Source organism: Dermacentor silvarum, chromosome 5 (genome assembly GCF_013339745.2).
Source record: "Dermacentor silvarum isolate Dsil-2018 chromosome 5, BIME_Dsil_1.4, whole genome shotgun sequence".
NCBI lineage: Eukaryota > Metazoa > Arthropoda > Arachnida > Ixodida > Ixodidae > Dermacentor > Dermacentor silvarum.
The window spans coordinates 145,235,757-145,259,701 of record NC_051158.1 but is presented as its reverse complement, the minus strand read 5'-3'; the positions used below and the strand labels follow the sequence as shown (position 1 = coordinate 145,259,701).

At 42.7% G+C, this 23,945-nt stretch overlaps 1 long non-coding RNA gene across 1 annotated transcript; it reads left to right on the top strand.

Annotated features, from left to right (window-relative positions):
* Nucleotides 1-8,904: 8,904 nt before the first annotated feature.
* On the top strand, nucleotides 8,905-22,966 carry LOC125946046 (uncharacterized). The gene is made up of 4 exons (XR_007467348.1): nucleotides 8,905-11,022; nucleotides 11,646-11,736; nucleotides 16,323-16,587; nucleotides 22,227-22,966. It is a non-coding gene; the product is annotated as an uncharacterized LOC125946046 (long non-coding RNA).
* The last annotated feature ends 979 nt before the right edge of the window (nucleotides 22,967-23,945 follow it).

The window sequence follows — 23,945 nt, the reverse complement described above, 5'->3', positions numbered from 1 at the left end:
GATTCTGTCGACGACTGGACACGGGTGCCAAGCTCCTTTCGTGCAGCCTGTTGGCGATCTGACGGGTTGCCAAATAGGTCGCGAAGCCTCTCTTTGAAAGCGTCCCAGCTGGTTAGCTCAACCTCATGGCTGCGAAACCAGACACACGGTGTCCCGTGCAGATAAAATATCACATTGGCAAGCATGATGGTAGGGTCCCAGTGGTGGCTTCGGCCAACACGCTCGTACATGCTGAGCCAGTCGTCGACGTCAACGCCATTTTGGGCGGAGAATGTCCCAGGATCACGGAGACTAGGAACCGTAACGTACGTTGTGCTAGGCGCCACAGGTGTAGGTGGCGACGGGTTGTTTCCATCGGAAGCCATGGCTGAGAAGACGACGGTGCGGCCGCTTCGGAGCTCCGTGGCGAGGACGGGGAACGTTCCACCTCCACCACAATGTTACGCGAAGGACGAGTCAGTAAGACGAGCAACTATTTACAGGTTGTATTTACAACAGTGGTTGCAGCGCTGACCGGTTAGAGTCACAGCGCGAGCCCAGCTCGTTCTTCCTCTTCTTTTCTCGAGTGATGGCGCCCGCGCGCCACGGTCAAACAATCAAATACCACACGCCTTAGCAATATGCTGTTCTCGCCGCCTGGCCCCTGGTTACGAGCCAAAGCTGGTCTTCCAGGGCGGGGCTGGACAGCAAGATCTTCCATCGCTCTAATTGGTTGGATGGGTAGGGGGATCATGTTGGGGTTAGGGTTGATGAGGAGTGGTGGTTGTTGTTGGCTAAATTTGCATTCCGCTATCATGTGTTGGAGTGTACCTGGCTCGTGATACACGGGGCATTCTTGCCCGTACTGGCTCGGGTACATGCGGTTTAGTAAATGGGGGTGGGGAAACGACTCTGTCTGGATCTGCTTATTTGTTGTCTGCTGCTACCTCGTTAACTTGAGCTGTGGCTCGGGGAAGCTCTGTCTCCCGTTTCTGTAATATTCCACTATTTCTTTGCACGTGACCAGTGGCTGGCTCTTTCCGTTCTCCTCTTCCCTCTCCGTGGCTGCGGCTTGGTGTGATAGCGCTCGGGCCTGCTGGTGAGCAAACTCATTGCCCTCCACTGAGGAGTGGGCCGGAAGCCAGATTAATTCTATCTCTTCCTCTTTCGGGGGTTCCTTGCCTATGAGCGCCCGAAGCACCAACCGGGACACCCAGCCCGACTGGAAGCTTCTATACGCTTCTTGCGAGTCTATGACCACTCTGGTCCGGCCTTGTATAGTGAGGTCCAGGGCAATTGCCAGCTCTTCTGCTTCGTCGACGTCGTTTGTTTTTACCGTCGCGCACGTTTGCAGCTTTTCTTTGGTTGTCCCCGTTACGGTCACCCAGCTTTTTCTTCTGTCTTTGGAGGCGTTTGTGAAGATTACCCCCTTCTGCCCAGCCAGCAGCCTGCTGTAAGCCTTTGCTCTGGCCTCCTGTCTGCTGCTGTGGTGTGCGGGGCTCATGTTCTTGGAGAGTGGTTTTACCTTGATGGCTTCTAGCCAGACGTGTGATAGTTGTCCTCGATCCGTCTGTCTCATCTCCTTCCAGCCGATCTTCTTCAGGACTCTTCTGCCGACCTTCGTTTGACTTAGGCGATGCCTCTGGCTGGAGAGGGGGCCCTCGATCAGTTCGTCCACCGTGTTATGCAGGCCCAACCTCTTGAGTTGGTCCGTGGAGGCACTCATCGGGACTCCGATGGTTTGCTTGATTGCTTTTCGGATTATCACGTCAATCTGGTTACTTTCGACCATGCTCAGCAGGAGATACGGTGCCACGTACGTAATTCCGGAAACCACGAAGGACTGTACGAGCCTTAGGGTGTCGTTCTCCTTCATTCCTCTGCGTCTCATCGCCATTCTGTGGAGAATGTGCAGTATTTGCTCCGTCGTGTGGTTTAGCATTCTCACAGACGCTTCCGCCTTGTTGTTTGCTTGTATAACCAGTCCCAGGATCTTGACACTGGGGCCCGGCAAAATTCTCCAATGTCTTCTCCGTCTAGCACCACTCTAATATCTTCCTTGAGTCTTTTCTGCACCCGCGGCCGTACTACTACCTGTCAGAAAAGAAACGTGCTCGCCAGAAAAGTCAGAACTGGTGGTAGTAGGAAAAGGGTAGGCTTGCAGACCGTGTTAGATATGTTGCCTGTCTTTGACGCCCGAGTGTGTGCGGGTATGTAACTTTAAACGTGCGTTTCATTTTTCCTTTCATATCTTTGACGTCTGTGCATGCGCAAGTATCAAAATATGAAGTGTTTGTTCTGAAACAAATTAGTTGTGAGTGCAGCGCGTGTCGTATATTATTGTCTCTCCCTGCCTTGTCCTGGTCAGTGCTCAGCTTCAACAACCCGTAATGATGGATATTTAAGTGTAGCCGTTGGTATTGTGACAAACACACGTTTAAGCACAGTGAGCATTCTATAAAACACAACAGTCATCATCATCATTATCATTTAGTCTATTTTAAGGTCCACGTCAGGACATAGACCTCTCATTGTGACCTCCAATTACTCCTGTCTTGCGCTTCCAACTTATTCCTTCAACAGAATAGAACACAACAGTAATTCAGTGCTAAAAGAATTTTTTCCTCGTGCTTTGCTAAACCTCTGCGCAGGTTATCTGGGACGCGGCGCTTTCTCTTTAGTGCCTCCTTAATACTTGTGCGGTAGATCACTTTGATGACGCATTATGCCATGGTCGAAGCAACTTTTCTATTGTGAGAGTCCGCTCATGAAGGAGATTTGTTCCCGACCAGACATGGCGTCTTTGATGCTTTAACATAAACAGTCCATGAGAACGTGTTTCGTGTTCTTCAACAAGAGGTCGCGCACGCGTCAAGGCCTAGCTGAACGATGGATATTTTACCGAAAATTGTCTGGCTACTCAGAAAAACGTACTGATGAGCTAGTTGATAAGACATTACGTACATTGTAGAACCAATGCAACACACAAGTTTACAGACAGCCGCACTGTGTTTCTGACCTTGAGCCGCCTTGTGTGTTCGGTTTGTGTTACGCTGTAGGTAATGCATGGATACGGCACTTCCAATACGTGAGGATCCACCAAAGTGCCCACATGCGTTTCGGCTGGCACCAGCAAAAATCGGGAACCCTAGATGACGGTCTACATTTTGCATAAGACTTCATACAATTAGCGTCAACTTAAGGAACATCCCTTAGATACTACCATAATTATTTCTCATGATTTTAGCATCGGCACGAACTCTGTTCACCGTCAGTGATACAGTTGGTTTGACTAAAGTGGAATTATGTGCCAGATTAGCCAGTTGGTCGGCTTCAGTGTTTGTGATCGTACAAACATACCTATTTATATATTTCAGATTTGTTCAGTGCCATGACGATACACTTGTGCCTATTTTTTTTACGCTTCCTTTGTGGCGTGGATGACGCTCACTACTATAGGGAGATGAAATTCGTATTATTATGGTTTACATACTTGTACCATTTCAGGTACAGCCATAATAATTCTTTCCTGACGTTATCTTGGCTTTATTGTCTGTTAGCTTCACGTGGATGTGTCAAAAGAAAATGAAGCTCCTCAGTTTCCCTTCATCTCGTTCATTTTCAAAGGTGATTATCACAAGAAGGCAGCCGTTTCCCTACCCTCTGTGCGACGCAAAATACGCACAAGTGAAGTGAAAAACTGAAATTAATTACTTATAGCACGTGGTGTGTGTTACACGTTGTTTACGTAACCAACCATCTCTCAAGTCATAGCGACTCAACCTTGAGAGATGGGCTTGAACCGAGGCCAAAATAATTGACAATTGACGGCGAAGTTTTCTGGCAACAGTGAAGCTCATATATGAAACAAACTGTGCTCCTGTAGCCGACAGTGAGTTATCTTTATGCGTCATTTGGGCCAATCTACAAGCCGCTCAATTGGCAACCATCTTGTTCCCCCTTATTTCAGTCAAGCTTATGTAACAACCGAAGTGATGTTACAGCACTGCGGGCCATAGAAGGCCTGGCTTGTCTGGATCAGAATGACTCCATATGTGATTATAGCAGCATCAATGTGGAATGAAGACAAAATTATCATGGTCATTTTACAATGCACATTTATCATTCTATCTTCTATCAAAATCATTAACATTGTTAGTTGAATGGACTAAAAATAGAGCTTCACAGTAGAGCATATGTCGGGCTAATAGTAATTATGTTTCCTATTTCACAAAAGGCATGTTTTAAAAATCACTGGCGTTATTTAATGTCTATATTGTGGAAGAACCCATATTTTTGGGTGAAGCTTATGCCAGTACGGATGTCTTTTTTGGGTTGTATTGTTTGAAATAAATATTTATTAACCATTGGAGCCCGTCCTTTGCCAGCCTGACATGCTTCCTTAAGGCAAAGGTGGCCATGTCCCGTGCATGGCGGCCACGCTAAAGATCCCCTTGTGGTCAACATTCTTCGATGGTCCCCCACTACGGCGTGCCACATAATGAAATCGTGGTTTTGGCAAGTGAAACTCACTAATTCAACAAACATCTTTCATTCGAAATTCAAATGTCTAGCGTGTTGGCTATCATAAACAAGCAAGATAACCAAATGCAACTTACCACCCAACACATGGATGAGATCTTAAACTGTGCACATTAGAGATGTTTTATTCTCCTATGCTGCCATATGAAGAAAATTTATCTGCGTAGTCCAAGCGAGGCTTTTATCTGTTTTCTGTGTGACCATGATACGTGTGAAAAAATTTTGCAAAGCAACCTTTAATAATGTGCGGTGTTCTCGTACAGGGCCAACGCAGCCAGCGCGCTAACTGTGCTTGCTTGTTTATAATAGGGATCTTGTTTATGTGTTATGCAGCCTAAAATGACAGTTATGAAAGTACTGCAGGAGAAGCTAAGCGTTCCGAATTTACATTTTTTTCAAGATCGGCCAGAAACCGATTCTGCCAAATCTTGTTTATCGAATGAGTTATTTGCGTGCTTTAAATGTTCACTACGAAGAGGTAAACGACTAATCGACAACTCGAAATTGCTTAGTAGATAGGACAAAGGAACCAGAATTCTGACAAATGAACTTGCGGTGTAAATTCTCCAGAAATCAAATTTAATTTACCGACCAGAGAACCTTCATTGTAAAGTGCCGGTCCTGCTGAGTAATGAACTGACCTCGATAGTTACATAGTTCACTAATTGCCTCTGTTTCCCAGTATGAAACACTGTTATCACTGTGACACAATATTATAATGAGCTTCAGACAGTAAGAATTGCCCCATCGGAAATTTCGCTGTGCAGGTCAATAATACAGGGTTGCGCAATAATACAGGATTGCGCATGAGACAAGAACTCAAACGCGCCAAAACGTTCTTATATTCTACACAAATGCAACACAGTGCAGAATCAGATTACGGTGAACCTTGTCATATGAGGCTAAAATACACTCCACCGCTTATCACATTGTTGGATGTCTCTCCATAACGATTAACAAATAGTATAAGGCAACAAACAAAAAATTGAACTTCAAGAATGAATTGAAGTTGTAGGTCAGACATTTTCCACTAATTATGGATACATTGACCTAACTCAAAAATACCTCAGGTAATAAACAACATATTTTGACATCTTTCCACAGACTCAGCAGTGAAGACAGGAAATGTACATGGCGGGAGATAAGGAACTGAACAGTAACTATACAATGAGCACTTAACCGGCCTTTCCTGTAGAATAACATCTGTCTTGATAAGCTTAGTTGATTTGCTACTATTGCTTCACCATTATTACAGTGATACTTAAATGAGTGACTGATGGGAGGATGTGAACTACAGTGGTATTTGCTTAAACATCTATGCAATAATAATTACTTTATTGCACCACGACTGCTGCATAATTTGATATTTCACAGTTCTTCACAAATCCATCGCATATGTAGCAATACTTGTGCAATGCCTGGTTGTTATTCAACCTTCAGTATACGACACGCTAATGTTGAGGGACTGCACAATATATAAAGCGCATGTATGAGCCACTGCACGCATGAAGGTATGAGACAGCCAAAGTTGCATGCGCTAGTGGCGTGGCTTGATTCCCACTTGGTTTCTTCCAGCGGACACCTGCCAGATGAGCGTCCTTGATCGATAGAGAAGGTTCTTTGTCCATGGTCGTGCTAAGACAAACAAAGGCACGCTGGCAGAACCTTTCGTGACTTTGATAGTGACTTGATGCGGCCTCTTTTTACGAGGTGATCCATTGTTTATGCCTTCAGTACTCGACGTTGAGCAGCTTTATGTGAGTTTGTTCTATTTTTCTGTGCTCCATACGGCGCTGCTTATTGCTCTAATGGCGTGATTGTATAGCGAGAGAGGGCTTGGTAAAGTTCGCTATTACTGTACCTTCGCATATGGCTAGTACAGCGCTCTATATTGTATACCAGACAGCGCCAGAATTAAGTGATGCTTTATACCTCCGAGATTTTTCCTTAATTCCACCTTTTTTTATATATACCTTAGTCCCTGGGATTTGCTTTTAATAAAGTATAGGTCCTTGGTAGCTTATTTTTAATGCCCTTGTGAGCGCATTTTGGGCATATCGTCGTCGTCGTCGTATTATTTATTAAACAGCAACCTTACAGAATACAAAGTTGAACATAAAATTTGCCTTGGAGCACTCGGCGAAAATGCATGTTGGTCGATGTTTCCAAGCATTAAAAATATATTAGCAGCACATGGAGCATGATAACACGTTTCCGAGAAACCCAATTACTTAAGGTTTGCTGTCTAAAGCTCCTCAGCACAATGAAGTCACCTCCTTTCAGGCTCATAGCTTCAGGATGAATGGATGCGTGTAGATGTAACTGTGAAAAAATTTAGGAGGCACAGTATGATACCAACCCTTCAGCAACACAAGAAATACGACTGTAAATGGCATATTCTGACATGTGGTTTTAAGGTATGTTAGCAAAACAACTGTACAATGCGACAGTGTAAGAAGGAGCACTTTATTTAGGATAAAAAAGAAGGTTTGATGAGCTCAGAATGACTTTGGGCACTGTGCTATGATCGATGTTACACAAGCAGGGCATTATGAATGTCCGTATTCAGGTATTGTTATTGTGTCAATATCTGGAGTGCTCTTGTTTTCATCGTTTACTATTTCAGAGTGAAGTAGGAAAAACAAAACAGGCTACAGAAATCAGTCTTTGCAGAGCAACTGCTAAAGCACCTTGACACATGGCACAGAAATTACAGTCATGAGGCGTGAGAGGTGCCTGGCGCCCTCTCTCGGCCGCACTGACTACCTGAATGAGCATTAGAACTTAAAAGTCAAATCTCTCGAAAAAACGTAGTAACCAATTAGGGTTTGACTTATTTTGAAGACAACGCATTTGGGACCATCTACGGAGTTTTATCTGTGGCATTACGAAGCTCCAGGTGCCAGGCCAGACTGTTACTTTTGCAATGACGAAGATAGCACAAGCCTCGCTGCGGCAGGATGATTCATGAAGTGACGAAGACAAAGACCAAAGGTTGGTGTCGCTGCTTTCCTCGCGCTGGGGTGTGGCTGGGTCCACTCGGCTGCTCTGCACTCGACCCGACGTCACTGCGCCTACGGCTAACGCTAAACGTCAATCAACCCTGTAGCAACCTGTCGAGATGCGGGATACCCTAACGACTCGCTTTGGAACTTCGGAGCCGCACTCGGCCCACCACTACTGCCAAGATCATGCCAGACGAAGCCGGTGAGCGACCCACTTCTCCAACTGGACAAGCCACCTGCGGTGCCGTTCGTCATCGAGACCTACACTGTAAAAAATTTCCGTCAATATACGGAGGATTTCCGTCATTATACGGAAAAATTGCAGTAAAAATACGGAAAACATCCCATTTTCAGAAATACAGCAAATTTTCCGTTAAAATACGGAAAGTGCTACCCGTTTTAAGTTTTACGGACATTTTTCCGTAATAATACGATGACTACACTGTTCTGTACGAAACAGACAGAATTCCGTATTTTTGTTATGCGATCATCCGTATTTTTGCAAGGAAAACTATACACGCTGTCTGCGTGAGCGCTTGTACTCAGAAAGTTTCCTCTAAGAATATTTTATTGCAACGTAAATGGCGCCTGTGTTTGTACTGACGTTTATTTGGTGTCACCACTGTATATATAGGGCATATAAGTTTTAGTGAATGAAGAGCGGTGGCCATACATGACAACGTAAACAAACCTGCGCCGTTCAGGTGCTGGTGCATTGGCAATTACATTGGTGCGCTGTGCAAAAATTGTGCGCACTCTAAATCAGTACCGAAACGCAGTATAATAACCATGATTGCGTTTGCATTTAACAAGAAATGGCCTCGAAGAGAACTGGCGGCCTATAAATCCAAGTACTGCGGCTAGATGAAATTTTAGACTGAGAGAAAGAATTAACTCAGGAGTGGAAGGGTTTTACTGAACTGTACAGTATTTGGTTTCAATCGCCCCATTGTATTTGCAAAATATCTCATCTCCGTCAACTGCCATTCATTGACACACCCCCATTACGCATAATCTGCACTGTTCAATTGTTGACAGTGTTCTCAATTCTTGCGGTAAGATGAAATCGCAAGCATTTATTCTTATTTATTTATTTAGATAACCTAAGGGCCCACAGTGGCCTTACATGGAGGGGGGGGGGGACATAGAGCAGAACACAATTTTCACAAATGAAGGAGCATCGCAGGTGGTAAATACATCACTTTGGGGTACAGCAAGTCGTGAAACATATAAACAAGGTAAATATTCTTACAAAATTCACACTCAACAAAGCAAGAACGGAATAGCGAAAGCGAATAAGGGCTCTGGGAGAGAAAAATGTTACTAAAAGTGCTAGGAATTGTAAATACGTTAGTAATGCTGACTGAAATAAAGAAGACTGTGTGTTATCGTGGCAATTCTGGAGGGTAACTCATTCCATTCTTTTATTGATAAGGTTAACGGCGAATTCTTGTACTTTTCCGTCCGGGCGAAGATAGGGTTAACTTTGTAGGCATGATCGATGCGATGTGAAGTATGAGGTGGCTGTAAAATGTGTGACCGGGCAAATGATGTGTTGCTGTGACACAGTGTGTGAAAAAAACATAATCTGGCGAATTTTCTGCGCATTGCGATTGGCGGCATGTTGAGTGTTTGCTTCAAAGATGAAACGCTTTGAAATCGGGAGTAGGATGACATGTGAATCGCGCTGCTTTATTCTGGACGGCTTCGAGTAGATTGGTAAGGGCGATCTGGTAGGGATGCCAAATGAATGATGCATATTCCAGGGTGGGACGCACGAAGAAAGTGTACGCTTGAAGCCTGGTGTCCCTGTCAGCCAGATGCAAGCGTCGCTTCAGAAAGCCAAGTTTCTTTTGCGCTTTAGTTGTGATATATTTTATATGGTCAGTTCATGTAAAGCTAGAATTTATGTAGACACCGAGGTATTTAACCGATGTAACCGAGTGTACTATGCTATTGTTTAATATATAAGTATTAGTTTGAGACTTTGGAACGGAAGTGAAGTTCAGGTGATTGGTCTTTTCTGTGTTAATTTGCATCTGCCATTTGCAGCACCATTCCGTTAGTTTATTAAGGTCAGATTGCAGTGTTTTAATGTCGTTAGGGCTAGCCATATATCTCTCTGTAAATCACACAATCATCGGCAAAAAGGCGACTGTTGAATTAATATTTAATGCTATGTCATTAATATATATCATGTATCATTTAGCGCTTCATCTTGAAACAAGACCGGCGAGCGCACACTTTCTTGTACGGAATTCTGCTGTACAAAAACAGATGGACGCATTGTGAGTGAAGAACAGAAACGATGGATGGTTAGGCTGCTTGACTCTCGGCATGTTTGAATAGGCAAAGTTCCGAATTTGTCGCTGTGTGGTGTATGTTTGTGCGCTCGTCATGTGCCGTCATAGCGTGGGTATACTTGCGCGGAATGTGTTTCACTCGGCTACAAAACTTTGCACGCTGCGGCATCGAACAGGCACCAATACGTGTGCAAACTACGGGAAGGTGATCGAAGATGAGTGATAAAGCACTGTGTGTACTGTCAAAAGGAAAGAGAGAAAGAAAAAGAAAAAAAAAACGCCCTGTCCCGAGTTGGCATAATGATTCAACCTTTATTTCTTTTTTAACCCAACATGTAACACCATTCATTACATGAGCTTTATCCATGGGTAAAAGTAATGGCACAACTCATTATTTTCCCGTTCATTACTTGCACCAGCCAGTCCAAATGAACACTATACTAGAGCTTATTGACGCATCGCATTACACTCTAGCACGGCATTGCAACGCTCACTGGACTCTCGTCTGGTTGACTTCTCTGCTTTTCCTCTCCTTGCTTTCTCTATCTCTTTGTATACAATGTACTACCTTGTGGCAGAGAAAACGATCTCCTCTTCCAGAGTTCAATTATTTGTCAAGCAATCATTTTACTCTTCCAACAACTACTGCATAAATGGGAAAACGAAACCGATTTTGTTTTGTTCTCCGCGCTCCCAGCACCAGGTGGAACCACACGCGGCGCTTCCGATCTCGGAGGATGTAACAAGACGAGCGGTTGACGGAGCTGCATTGTGTAGTCAGCCGGCTTTTATCGTTTTAGGTTGTACAGTTTGTTAGTTTACCGTAAATATGTCTTGATTTATACTCAAGAGTGGAGCAAGGCCCGAGGGAACAGAGACTGACGCATCGTGAGCGAAGAACAGACGCGATGGATGGTTAGGCTGCTTGACTCTCGGCTGTACGACTCTCGGCATGTTAGGACTGGCAAAGTTCCGAATTTGTCGCGGTGTGGTGTACGCTTCTGTGCTCGTCAAGTGCCGTCCTAGCGCGGGGATGTTTGAACGGAGTGTGTCCCTTCGTCTACAAAACTCTGCACGCTGCGGCATCGAAGAAGTCCTGTGAACGGGTGCACGTATGCGCTTGGATACGGGATAGCCTGCCCTCAACGGATGTTCAACAGTGTACGCACGCTGCGCGTACGCGTACGTATGAGGTAAGCCCGTTGTAATTCTATTTGTTCGGTTTGCATAGCGTAGCTGTTTAGATGATGTGTGGTAAGCTGGCGTCGCGAACAGAACTCTTTTTTTCAAAAGGCCAGTAAACAGCGTTATAGGGCGAAAATGGCGCGTGAATAGGAAAAAGGATCACATATAATTTCACATCGATCTCCATGGTAGCGTGATCGAAATTTTTCGTGTGGCGCGTATAACCTATTGCTCATGCGCGTTAAAAACTTAGAATAAGAGTGCATTCAGTTGCGCACATAATTTGTATTGACGCTTGTACTGGCACTATACGTGCGATAGTTGCCTCCTTGCTTGCATGCATTTTCATTGTAGTTACAAAAAAAAATTGTTAGCTCTGCTGTGTCTTTCCTTGGTGCAACTGCTTGTGGTGCAACAAGACGTTTTGCTTCTAATGATGTCTGGGCAGTCCAAGCGTTCGTGTCGTGTAGCTAGCTGTAAATGTATCAGTTGCAAAAAAATTGTACATGCCAGAGAAGCAAATGCAATCAACATAGACTGTATTTTATAAATACTTCAGATGATTGTGCTGATGCTTAGCAAGAACAAGGTAACATAACATTACTGATTCAATATTTTCTTTTACTGAAAGACTAGTTGCTGGTGTCCTGCTGGAGCTGAGAAATCTGCTGCCTGCCATGAGGCCATGTCTCTCAAGTTACCGCAATATTATTGCCTTCAAAGTGAGTGGATTTGTTTCTCACAGCATTTTACTACCAACCTGCATCATGGTGATCCACTTAGCTGTGTAGGTGATCACTGTTAGTGACATTGGAGTGCTGGTGGACAAGCACCCTTTGAATATTACAAGACAGAGCTGTGGCAATATGTGAAGGTGTTAATATACGGTGTCCCAACTATGATGCATAAATATTTTTAAAAATGCAGATGCCACGCAGCTGGACAAAACCAAGTTATTATTACGTTTGCCATTGCTTGGAGATACTGAGAATATTCTTTGCATTCCGCCTAATTAGATCATTAGTCTTAATCAACCTCTCAATTACTCTAATTAGATGAAAAGTGTAAGTGAGGAAATTGTAGAACACCATGAACAACTCCCGATACAGCATCTTGTTGTGCAAAAAGTGCTACATAAGTGTTCTTTCGAACGGGAAAGAAGCTCGCGAATACACATAAAATTGCCGCACGAATGGCCGCTCGAGGCTCTTTGCGTGTATTCGTGGCTTTCTTTCACGCTCGGAAAAACTTTCATGTCGCACGTATTTCATGTAATTAAAATATTTGAGAAGTTGATTAAATAATTTACACTTAATTATGCAATTAGGCAGAATGCAAAAAAGTGAGTATCTCCAGGTCATGGCAAACGTTATCTTGGTCGTGTCCAGATACGTAGTATTTGCATATTTTCAAACCTTTGTGTGTAATAGTTGGGACGCCCCGTATAAGCCAGATTTGTTTCTCCTAGTTAATATATTGATGACATTCGATTGTGGTGTAGCAGGCAAAAATGCTAAACAGGAAGAAATTGTTTTAATTTGCTCTTGGTAGGTTGTTGAAGCAAATCAATGAACTTGTTACTCATGAAATGCAGCATTTGTAGGTGTGTTCTGCAACACTGCAGCCCTGCAGCCCTAAATAACTTTAAAGTGCTACTACTATAATTTCTCTAAAGCATGCAGCAAGGTTCAGCATTCCAGGAGGCTGGCATCAAGAGAGATATATTTATATGAATTTCATATGTGAAAATGAGGTGTTCTTGTTTGGATGACTGTATAAACTTTTGCTTTAATTCCAGTCTTGCATGAGGCAGACTTGGACGGGAAAATTGATTTCTTTTGGGCGATGTGGTACAAATGCATGGGGTAATGCTTCTATGCATACACATTACATCCCTATTGCTTAGCCAAGTGGTGCCCCTGCGTGTTAAAATTTACTGGGCTCAGATTGAAGAATGTCAACTTTTGTAAAATCAACTACAGCTTTTAGGTTATGAGATTACAATTATTGCATACCGTCATAGTGTGGTATATGGGCTGAATGTTTTTCACTTTGTCTATAAAACCCTGCACACAGCGGTATCATGAAAATTTATTCTAGGTAAAACAAGGCATGCTGCTTGCCAATTTATGCAAATATAAGGCAACTTTTCTAGGAATGTTTCTGGCCTTGTAGTGTACTTCACGTTATATTCTGTAAGGCTATAAAGCAGATTGTTCTTCTGTACATTTTCTGGAACTTTAAACTGCGGCGATCTAAACCACTTGGCAACAATGCTGTGATCGCTACTGCGTGTGGAGCCATGTTCAAGCACACACGAGCAAACGCAGCTTTGCCTTGTTCAATTGTGTCGCCGGTACTTCTGAAGCGCTGCCTATTTAGTAAATAATCTTGGTGGCACGGAAGCGCCATCTGCTTCTATGCATTGCTTTGTTTTCTTGTGGCATCACGTCACATTATAATCGTAATATCATTTTTTTTCGTTTTCTGACAGTTTCATATTGCCCCCCCTCACCATGCTATAATTGTGGTTGCGTTATTTATGTGCAAATATTTATGTATAGATGACCACTGCTCCAAGTTCCATTTTATCGCAAGTAAGCTACGAGTACCCAAGGAATTATGTATAGCAAAATACCAAAGTCAAACTGCCAAACACAACCAAGCAGACTCAGTGCACAGTCTCTCACCAGATTGCATTGGTCATGTAAAGGTGTACAGCATACCTCTTTATTACTTGCTGAACAAGCTGTGAGAAAACTGAATATTTATGTAGCTTCAATTAAGTGCTATCAGCCATTACTTCTGCCCTCGGCAATTGTGGAATAATATCACGGCTTTTCCTTTTATAACTCATTTTGCTTATTATAGAGGGATTACTGCCTGTGTTCATAGGAAATAAATGACATGGGCAATCAAACGCCAAGAGTGTATAATCTTGGAACATTGATTGTGCAGTTTGATGGTTCAGAATAAGTAGAAATACAGCATAAAAACTTAACTTTTACTTGAAACAACACTAGAGCATACAGTAACCATACTTGCCTGCTGTAGCCCCTGTGCCAAGTAAATTTCTATTCTGCTTCTTGCATCCTATCAGAGCGCTGGTAACATGTTTCACATTTCTATCAGCCAACTAACCTGTCTTGTAGCAGTAAAAATTTGCTAACTATATTTTTTAACAACATGCTAGAATATGCAGGCAGTTCGCTTCGAAAACTAAAGCCATAGAATCAATACAGTGATGCGACTTTTGGTTCGCATGTCACAGGTTGAGAAAAGTAAGGTGGGAGCTGTTTCCAATGTTCCGACTAGAAAGCAAAGCTAGTATAAAAGGTTGCACACCACTGAGCTCTACTGTAGGGGGCTGGATAGCGCATTGAGTGCCTTCGACTGAAGCCAACCTTGTCCCAGAAGTTGGTACTTCACGACTTTGCTGTGGCATTTCACCTGCACGGGAGTGCGGCATTTCTTCTGCTATAGTGCTTGCCCTTTGTGCCGTAAGCTACCGAAGCAGTCCAGAGAAGTATTTCGAGAAGACGTCCAGAATTTTCCATCACAGCACTGACAGCATTGCTAACATCAGTGGCGCGTGCTGACAACACGTGAATCAGAAAATGCTTTCTGTAAGAAAAACTTATCACGTGCGGGTTCAGAACGTCGTAAAAGCTCTCACCAGACATGTGGAGACATCGCCTAGATGTGGAAAACCATGAAGAAAAATTTTTACGGCAGCAATATTATGCGACGGCACACACTAGTAAGTGCAGCGTATGCCCTACTTTTGGGACAAGCCGCTGCACGACACTGCATTTCCGCTGGCTTCATCTACGCCTGGCTCTGTGGGCAGCGAAGCGGCATCCAGCAAAATATAGTAGAGATCAGTGGTGCGCATAGTATTTTATGTCCCCTTTCTCCACGCCAGCTGAACACACGGTAACTGTTTCCAAAGCAGAAAAACTAAGGGCAAGGGCTATGTACACATTGCATCGTAAAGTGGGTGATGCTTGGGCAAAGCAAATACTGTGCATGGTAGATTTGTATGAGGCAAGCTAGGAGTCAAAAAGCCTGCTGGATACTAGCAAATGACCGACATATTGTTGCATGTTGAAATTTTTTTTATTCCTCATCACTCATTTGTGTAGGGGAGACGGCTCTCACAACTGGAGAAGCCTGGGAAGCATGCAGTACTCCACAAAACCGGTTTCAATGTAAAATGTGTCTGCATCTCATAATTTCATGGCTGCAAGAGTGAGCCCACTGGTAAACACATCAGAGTGTTCATGATGTCATGCATTATCCACTTTATCTGCACGTCATACCTATCTTGAGAAAGCTGATATTGCCTTTAGAGAAATTGTAGATGTGAGCTTGCATTTTAGAATGCACAACAAGCTTAACACATACAACACCAGAACAATTTGTTGAGAATTTCGGATCAGGAATCTTCGAAGCATGATTTGTTTAGTGGTGTTAAGATTCTGCTTAAGGTTGTTGATTGTTACATTCATATAGTGTTCAAGCATTGCTGTAACAACATTCTTCGCTTGGAGTACATAGTAAGGGTGTCCTCAACATGAGCTGCTGGCATTTTTCTCCATATTCGAAAACTGGTTTCTTCTTCAGTTGAGATTTTCAAGTTTGTATTCTTTATTAGCTGTTGTATGTAACCTATCCTAAACGTTTGAATAGTGAACACAACGTGACCTTTTTGATTGATTTTGTGGATTGTACACCCTTGCTGCAAACAATTTAATTTGATAACTGTTTCCACCTTAATGCAAAATAATTGCTTGAAGCAGCCATAGCCACCAATAATACTAGCATGACACTATTATGAGAATTGTGATATTGTACTTTGATTTATAATGTTTTTAAACATATGGAGCTCTGCCTGTGGTGTAAATGGGTTCCTGATATCCATTCGTGATGCAAGAATTTGAAGAATAAACTGAAGCAAGAATGTTTACTTACTTTTCAAGAGAAGCTCATGGCAATTTCCTCAAGAAAAGTAAAATAACTAGAAATAAGTTTACTGAGCTGAGAAGAGTGCTACAAATGTCTCATTCGAATAGTGCCATATACAGAAGCTACAACAAATGTTTACTATTTTGGTTGCATTTGTATATATGGTCCTGTCACGTGTTGCAAGCTGTATTCAGAATGGCCACAGCTCAGTCATGATTGTGGTATTGTGCAATGAAGTACAGCTGGCATCACCCGGAAAGTGTCGCAAAGTTACAAATACAACTTAAATGTGTTCTTTTAGGAAAAAAGACAGCTCAGAAAATTTTCCTTTTTTATGCAGCCTGTCGAGACAAGGTTTCTTTACATGGCCATGGCCCTCAAGGAAGAAACCGAGACTGCAGACTGCCAACGTTCATTCCTGTTTTGGCAAAGACGGGCCAGCAGTAACCAGCTGGGTTTTACAAAGTGAACTCATCACAGCTTGAGCCACTCCATGCCACAAGCAGTTGCTCGTCGAGCCACCGTGCAAAGGTTCCTTGGGGCTCAAGTCCAACTCAGCGCCACCACCTCTCTTCTGCAGTTTTTCTACCTACTTAGCTAACCAGGTGGGTCAAAGATGGCAGATGGAAAGGGAAACACAGCTTTAAGCATAGAACCTGCTTAAGCTTAATGCAGTTCGAGAGTGAACAGTGAACGAGAAATAGGTAGAGAGAAATAGGACACCTCTTCTCCCTCAGAGAATTGGCAGTGAAAAAAAAAAGCTTATGAAGGCTTGAATATTGGTCGGAATAATTTGGCATAGGTAGGATAATGACTATGAATGTTTCTGGCAAAGGTAGTGGTAGTACGCTGAATAATCAAGGAATTTAGATATAGATTAGAAAACAGATTTCATTCCACTACCAGAATTTTAAATCATCCCAATAATTCTTTTATCTGACGGTTTATGCGTGTTGAGTGACAATGTTTCTTGATGCCTGCTTCTTGCTGAGATCATTCTTATGCTGCGTAATTCACCTGTTCAAGTTCCATGTTTCTCCCGTACAAGCAAATTTACATTCATCACAAGAAAACTTATAGATGATTTCCAGAAACTTGCTGATTAAATGAGAGGTCAGCATGCACCCCAGGCTTTCTTAGATATGCGTTCAAGAGCCTCAGATCTCGTGAATGTTAGACATACTCCTGCTGAGCAAGTTCTTGGTATCATCTACAAGGTCATTTCAGAATATGAGTTTGCTTAAGTTGGAGAAACAGTCAATTGAAGACATGTCAAGTGATATCGCTGTCGATGCATCTACATTCCAACTGAAATAAAAGTAAATATAGCACCAAACGCAAGAATTATTCGGATGATGCCATTCTTGCAGTGGAATGAAATCCTTCTTCTAATCTAAATATGCAATCCATAATAATTCAGACTACTAAATACTTCCAAAGGGGTTGCGTCGTGAATTATGCATGTTGTATTCCGTATTTTCTTACTATAAGACCCAACAATGCTTAAACAGCAAAGAAAACATTAAGAGCTGAGTACTTCATCCTTTATATTGCTTCATAAATCTGTTTCCCTGCCAACCTCAGCATCCCGCGCTAATAATGTTTGGGAGAATGTGTGAAACAAGGCACCTGACGCATAGGGTAGTGCTGTTCACTTTGGGAATGAAGGTCATACTGTACATGTATGTGATAGCCATACGTGTCATTACTTTTTAAAAAAGGAAGCAAAACTGCGAGTCGGCCTAAGTGGAGCAGATTCATTAAAAATATTTTGTGCATAAACAAACAAGGACGAAGAAAAGGAGCAACACAAGCACGATCGCGTTCTAACAACTGGTTTTATTTTCGAAGAACCATTTACTTAAGAACCCACAGATCTGTGCTATCCAGTCAACAGAACACATCATTAGCGTATATAACACTTGTGATAAAAATGCCACGGATAAGCGCGACCCGGTCAACATAAAAACAGCTATGCGCATAAAACAAGCACTTAAGATGAAAAGAAAGGAGCGAATCTAGCAGTGAAACAGAAGGATGACTGATGCATTTTTCCTTTAGTTTTGCAATGCAGTGCGCTTCCACAATTTCTCTCGCGGTTTGATTTCGATGCCTAAACAATATGCCGGTGCTTCTAAGTCAAGGTGAGCACGCATGTTCTTGACAAAGCATAGCCAAATGCTTACTAGGGCCACCTTTCAGACTGGACAAGTGTTCCCTTAGTCTCGTGTTAACGCATCTTGCAGTCTGCCCTACGTACACATGACCACATGTCATACGAACCTGATATTCAACATTCTTCGCACAATCAAGAAATTGGTTCTTATGCGGATGTTTATTACAACATTCTTTCTTTGCATCACCCTTACTTTCGAACTTACTTTTTACCCTAGAACACACATTACCTCTTTTGTTTTTAGCCGAAAACACCACTTTTGCTTCGTAACTCCCAGCCACCTTTTTGAGTCTGTGTGAAAGGCCATGCACATACGGAATCACTGAAACCTTGGAAGCTAATTCTTTCTTCCTTTGATTTTTTGTGCATAGTTCTTTATCCTGTTTTTCATTAGTCTAGCACATGACGCCAGCATCACAGCGAGCAGGTACCCGGCCTCTCTCAACCGATCAACTTGCTCAAGAAAGGCTATGTTTACTGTGCGGTAACATGACTTCTACAATGCTGACCAGCAACATGAACTGACTATGCCATTCTTCACAAGCCTGGAATGGTTTGAGGCATAGTTCATTAGCGGTTTTCCAGCTCGGGGCATGAATGACCAACACACATGCTCTGGTAGAATTTTTAACTTGACATAAAGGAACTGGTAGCTTGTTATGTACCGGTACTTCCGAAGTGAAAGTCAAGCCTTCAATAGTAGTAGAAGCCTTTGACTCTCTAGGCAAAGGCTTAAATTTTACTTTGCAAGTACAGGTAGATAAGAAGCTACAGTTTCTTGTTAACAAGCTACATGAACTATGCCTCAAGCAATTCCACGCTTGTGAAGAATGGCACAGTCATTTCAGGTCAGCATTGTTGAAGTCGTGTTACCGCACTGTAAACATTGCTTTTCTTGAGCAAGTTGATCAGTTGAGAGAAGCCGGGTACGTGCTCGCTGTGATGCTGGCGTCATGCGCTAGACTAATGAAAAAACTTAAACATGATAAAGAACTATGCACAAAAAATCAAAGGCAGAAAGAATTAGCTTCCAAGGTTTCAGTGATTGCATATGTGCATGGCCTTTCACACAGACTTGAAAAGGTGGCTGGGAGTTACGAAGTAAAAGTGGTGTTTTCGGCTAAAAACAAAAGAGGTAATGTGTGTTCTAGCGTAAAAAAGTAAGTTCGAAAGTAAGGGTGATGCAAAGAAAGAATGTTGAATATCAGGTTCCTATGACATGTGGTCATGTGTACGTAGCGCACATTGCAAGATGCATTAACACGAGACTAAGGGAACACTTGTCCAGTCTGAAAGGTGGCCCTAGTAAGCATTTGGCCATGCATTGTCAAGAACATGCGGGCTCACCTTGTCTTAGAAGCACCGGCACATTGTTTAGACAACGAAATCAAACCGCGAGAGAAATTGTGGAAGTGCACTGAATTGCAAAACTAAAGTAAAAATGCATCAGTCATCCTTCTGTTTCATTGCTAGATAAAGAGAATTCACTCCTGTCATCTTATCTTTAACATAGTTTCATCGTAAGTGCTCGTTTTATGTGCATTGCTGTTTTTATGTTGACGGGGTCGCGCTGATCTGTGGCATTTTTATCACACGTGTTGTTATATGTGCTATTGATGTGTCCTGTTGATTGGATTGAGCAGATCTGTGGGTTCTTAAGCAAATGGTTCTCCATCCTTGTTCGTTTGCGCGCAGAAATTTTTTTTAATAAAAAGAGTTTTTCAAAACTGCTAGAGGTTTTTACTGTGCGCAGTTTAAAAAAAAAGAAAAAAGCTTCACAGCTGTTACTAAATGCACTCTCCAGAGCTTTACACTATGCAGCTGTACTAGTTTACACAGAATACACTTCACCTCTCGTCACGGCCCAGGTGGCTATTCAGGTTTTTCAAAGGTGTTTCATTGTATGGGACGACACATAGAGCATCACTTATTTGCAAGATATTGCATTCCAATTCTGTCATATGAGATAAATTCATTAGAGAGTTTTAAATTGCCCTAAATGTATTACAGCTGTGGACCAGTACACTGGCAGTAGCTTGCAGTAACTATAGCTTGTAGAAATATAATTGCAACTGCCATGTTATGTGTACCTGCTAGTGCACAGGCATCGGCCACAGCAATCTTTAGGGTACACTAGTTTCTTCTATTTTAGAGTACGCATCCTCCACCAGATTAAAATGTGAAGTGGATTGTCATTTGCGGCGTATACTCCTGCGTAAACTTCATAACTATTTCTCCGCATTTGCTCTACAGATCATTGTTGGTACAACTGCAAAAGCAGGGTGCCTGTTTACAGCACCCGTAGAGAGCAAAGTCTGCGAATCTTGAATGAATAATCAAATAATTTTAGTATTCGTCAGCAAGGTTAACACTTTGTGTCTTCCACTGTGGTGTTTTTCAAATTCTAAGGTTGGCACATGTGCACAAGGTTTGACTACAGGATGTCATTTTGCAGGAAAAAGTGTATTTGCGCGTGATGTTCTGCTGCACAGAATGTCATGAGTTTTCTTATGTGTCGGTCACCATCTCGCAAACTGCTCCCTTCGGAGTTGGAAGGCAACATTAATGCGAAGCACACTTAATGTTCGAAAAAAAAGGATGTGCCCATCTCCTTATTTTCGATGGGGGCAAAATGCGAAAACACCCGTGTACTTAGATTTAGGTGCACGTTAAAGAATCCCAGGTGGTCAAAATTTCCGGAATCCCCCACTATGGCGTGCCTCATAATCAGATCGTGGTTTTGGCACGTAAAACGCCATAATTTAATTTTTTTGATCTCCTTATTCTCCTCACTTGATGCCTAGTGTTCTAATAGCATGATCGACACGATGAGCATCAATGTGACGTGTAATTATTGTGTATTGAGGGCCAGGGTACATTCATTTTAGCAGCTTTTTCGGTTGACTTGAATCAGTATTTAGAATGCTGTTTGCTTCTTTTACTCATTGTTACCAAATATCACTTTTGACTGCGGCAACAAGTATAATGTTGTTTGCTAGCACTCCTGCCAACCGATATAACTTGAAGGCATCTGTGATAAAAAAAAACAGCTAATGATTTCCCAAGAGCTAAGGTCCAGTGAGACCAATAAATTTTAAGCTAATACCTGTGGATGGTACTGCTGAATGAATGACCATCCAGTAGGACTGTCCATAACATTTTCTTCCATAAAGTTACATTGAAGATTTGAACAGAATCTGAACGTAGACTTGTCTGCAAAGTGACTCATTTCCTTATCCAAGTAGTACAGCTTCAGCAGGAAGGCTGAAACTTCAAGTCGTCAGTAGTGGCATGAACATACAGTAAACAACGCTAAACTTTTCTCTATCTTGCACCTTGTTATCATTTCCCGTCCCATTTTTTTCGCAGGCTGTTCTTTACTATTTATGGTCATACCCAGTTTAATTTGTTGTCCTTGCTTATTTAATATTTGACCAATATCTTTTTTTCTTTATGGGATCTTGATTAAATGTTTATTGATAACGTACCTTCATTTGCCATTTCCACTGATCTTAACCAGACACATCATGTTGCAAAGTTTATTTTGCCTAATTCTTCATTGCTTTTTTTGCCAAATATCCAAACAGTTTATTTTAATTCCTATGTTGATTTCTGGGAAGAATAGGTCTACTAGGTCTACAGATCGTTTTCTGTTTAGGTCATCCCTACTTATAACTTACGTAAGTAACAACTTGCTACTACTGTAAGTTGTTACTTACGTAACAACTTACGGAGTGCCCCTACACACTCCATCACAATCACTGCGAAACACACCGTTTCTACCTTTATTTTAACACTTTGGTTTCTCTTGACCTACTATATGCACCAGATAAGGGTAGGGGCGAGTGAGCTATGCACATCCAAAACCGCTGCCAAGGAAAACAGTTGCTGCCCTGATGACACGTATCTGTCGAAATGTTGGCTACAGCAACATTCCTTGTTCTGACAATGTTGAACCAAGTTCATGGTTTTTTAATACTTCAGTTACCGCTTTGTTGTGTTCTGTGATTGTCTTTTGTTGTCACTTCGTTTAGGATGGAAATTCATATTATTTGTTTCTCCTAACAGCAGCAAGTTTATCCTTGCAAGGCATGTGGGAACAGCTTTCACCAGGAAACAGTGCAAGACGAGTGCTCGAAGAAAATAAAATTGCTTCTGTGATCTAAAGTACTTGACGAATAAAATTTTGCACTTATTTGTATATATGTTGTGCAATTCATTCATATCACAAAAGGCAAAGTGTTTGATCTTTTGAGCTATTTCAATGTGTTGGCTAGACAGTTTTCTCCATAGCGACCTGCTGCTTCTGCGATGAGCTGTATTCATGACATTTGCATTAAAGGATGTACTATCGGGGACAAAAGTGCCCAGGACGTGCGAGTGTCGACCAAATTGCATCTCTGCACTATCAGCCGCTATCATCTGCATTGCAGACCACTTTCCGAATGCAAATGTTAGCATGGCTGATCCCAGCAGAAAGTGCACCAATAAAATTCGGTCGACATTCGCACATTTTGGGCACTTCTGTCCCCGATAGTACATTCTCTAAACAATCAATATGCTCTGTAAAACGTAATACAGAAAACACCTGTATTTTAACGATTGGACCGTATAGTACAGATTTTGCATACGGAGCCTTTTTATTTCTGAGTACGGAAACACCTGTATGTTAACGGTTGGACCGTATAGTACAGATTCAGCATACAGAGTCTTTCGTTTTCTGGATACGGAAACACCTGTATTTTAACGGTTGGACCGTATACTACAGATTCAACATACAGCGCCTTCCGTTTTCTGAATACGGAAAGCACCTGTACATTAACGGTCGAGCCATACGATTCAGCATACAGAGTCTTCCGTTTTCTGAATATGTAGCACTCGTATTTTGTAATACGGTCTATTTTTACGGTTGTCCGTTCTACGGAAATGACCGTTCTTTACTTACGGAAAGTGTTCGGTCACAAATTACCAGCAGATTTGCCGTAAAACCAAAGCAATTTTTTTTACAGTGTAGCTGCGTTCAGTGGCACCGCGGATACTTGCGTCGACGACTGGCTTTCGTCGTACAGACGGGTGAGCAACCACAACGAATGGTATGATCCGACAAAACTCACCACCGTTAGTTTTCATCTTGCGGATGTCGCAAGATGCTACCTCCGACATCCTCCTTTAACTATTGCGACATGAAATGGCTATTAGAATGCCTTCGTAGAGGCATCGGCCGCCTGGCCGTTCGAAAGCTCCGCGCCGAACTGCGCCTCTGCCAACGAGGCCGACAGCCGGGCGAGAATTTCACTACTTATATCGAGGACATCATCGATCTTTGCAACAGAGTGAGCCGAACGACGACCGAGGAAGGTAAGAATAAATAAATCCTCAAAGGCACAGAAGACGGTGCTTTCCAAGTGCTCCTGGCTAATAATCATACCACCATTGCAGCCGTCATCACCTACTGCCAAAGCATTGACGAATCACGTCGGCAACGAGCGCTCGTCCGCCAAACTGTTCCTCACGTGACCTCCATTTCCAGTTTCGCAAATGCTCCCGGACATGATGACAGCTCTCTGCTGCCTCCAAACAACGTCTTCATTCATGAAGAGGCCACCCGGCAGCTCTCGCTGCTCCCAGGCGCCTGGGTGGGCCCAGGAGCCTGTCCAGCCTGCAGAAAAGGAAGTGCTATAATAAAGAATGCGCGCTCGTAGAGAAACGGAAAAGAGGATGAGGGTCGAGCAGGCCCTCGGTGTTCAAGTCAGCCTCTCGCGTTTTTAATATTATTTTGGTGCCGAA